Source organism: Ovis aries, chromosome 18, assembly GCF_016772045.2.
Source record: "Ovis aries strain OAR_USU_Benz2616 breed Rambouillet chromosome 18, ARS-UI_Ramb_v3.0, whole genome shotgun sequence".
Classification (NCBI taxonomy): domain Eukaryota; kingdom Metazoa; phylum Chordata; class Mammalia; order Artiodactyla; family Bovidae; genus Ovis; species Ovis aries.
In genome coordinates this window covers 38,467,890-38,469,737 of record NC_056071.1, presented here as the reverse complement: position 1 = coordinate 38,469,737, position 1,848 = coordinate 38,467,890, and the positions used below count along the sequence as shown (strand labels likewise).

At 38.8% G+C, this 1,848-nt stretch overlaps 1 non-coding gene across 1 annotated transcript; it reads right to left on the bottom strand.

Moving 5' to 3' along the window:
* Positions 1 to 1,156: 1,156 nt before the first annotated feature.
* TRNAG-CCC (transfer RNA glycine (anticodon CCC)) lies at positions 1,157 to 1,229 on the bottom strand. Its single transcript has one exon. It is a non-coding gene; the product is annotated as a tRNA-Gly (tRNA).
* Positions 1,230 to 1,848: the final 619 nt, after the last annotated feature.

Genomic DNA, 1,848 nt, shown 5'->3' with positions numbered 1-1,848 from the left:
GGAGTTCTTGGTTCATGTACTATTGAAGCCTGGCTTGGAGAATTTTGAGCATGACTTTACTAGCACATGAGATGAGTGCAATTGTGTGGTGGTTTGAACATTCTTTGGCATTGCCCTTTTTTGGGACTGGAATGAAAACTGACCTTTTCCAGCCCTGTGGCCACTGCTGAGTTTTCCAAATTTGCTGACATATTGAGTGCAGCACTTTCACAGCATCATCTTTTAGGATTTGAAATAGCTCAGGTGGAATTCCACCTCCACTAGCTATGTTCCTAGTGATGTTTCCTAAGGCCCACTTGACTTTGCGCTCCAGGATGTCTGGCTCTAGGTGAGTGATCACACCATTGTGGTTATCAAGGTCATTAAATCATTTTGTATAGTTCTTCTGTGTATTCTTGCCACCTCTTCTTCTCTATCTTCTGCTTCTGTAAAGTCCATACCATTTCTGTCTTTTATTGTGCCCATCTTTGCATGAAATATTCCCTTGGTGTCTCTAATTTTCTTGAAGAGATCTCTAGTCTTTCCCATTCTACTATTTTCCTCTATTTATTGGCATTGTTCACTTAGGAAGGCTTTCTTCCTAAGTTCAATACAGTAGATCCCTGGTATCAGGATGTAAACCCACATTGCTTTAGAAATGTTCTGTAACTGTTGAGTGAATAAATTCTACAGGTATCATAGGTGAAGGACATAGAAGCCTGGAGTGCTGCAGTCAGTGGCTTGCAAGGAGTTAGACATGACTTAGCGACTGAGCAACAATCATAGGTATACAAAGTGTAGTTTTTTAAAAGAAGCCTCACCTTTACCATTATCTAACTGGTGACTTTGAGCAGTCACTAAAGTAACTTCAAGTTTCAGTTTTCCAATATATTAAGAAAGAAGAAATGATAATGATATCTACTCAAATATGTGATGTTAAAGTAATACCACAGATATACAAGTGATTGAACAGTTGAAAGGAATTTAGAAATATTATGTATCTGAATGGTAGTGTGACCCCACCATGGCTCTTGATGATGAATGTTTGGTGAATGTACTTATTTATTTATTTACTGATTCATTTGTTTATTAAGTAAAAGTACCAAGTCTCAGTTGGAACACGCAGGAACTTTAGTTGCAGGCATGTGAACTCTTAGTTGTGGCATCTGGGATCTAGTTCCCTGGCCAGGGATTGAACCTGGGACCCTTGTATTGGGAGTGCAGGGTCATAGCCACTGGACCACCAGGGAAGTACCTGAATATGCTTTTTGTGAGTCATCCATTCTATTGAGTGTAGCACTGGGTGCAAAGGATCCAGCTTTCCAAAGGATCCAGTTTACTTTCCTAAACATGAAGGAGTAGCCTTTGGATAAACCTTTTTGTTAATGTTGATAATGAGCAAAACAGTCAAACTCTCATATTTATTTTGCTCAGTCTTTGATTCAGCATAGCTGGGCACTGGTTTGACTCCACTTTCTTGCAGAGAAGAAACCTATGAGTCATAGAAAGGCCTATTCCAGTTTTTCTCAGGTTTATTAAAATTCTGATTCAATAGGTCTGGGTTAGGGCCCGAGATATTGCATTTTTAATAATAATAATAATAAGCTTATAGGTGACACTGGTATTGTTGGTCTGCAGACTCACTTTGAGTGGGATGGCAAGTCTCAGAGGAGATAGGGAAGGTAGTTGTCTTTAAGGGGTATCCTAAGAAAGAAAAAAGGAAAATTACTCTCATAATTAATTGGAAACTGATTAAGCTTCCAGCAGGGGAGAGGAGGGCAGTGTTGTTTCATAGCCTAACATGTATAGCTTGAGGAATGATTTGTCTATCTAGAAAACTTTATGAAATTTATATTAAAAAACCAGGTA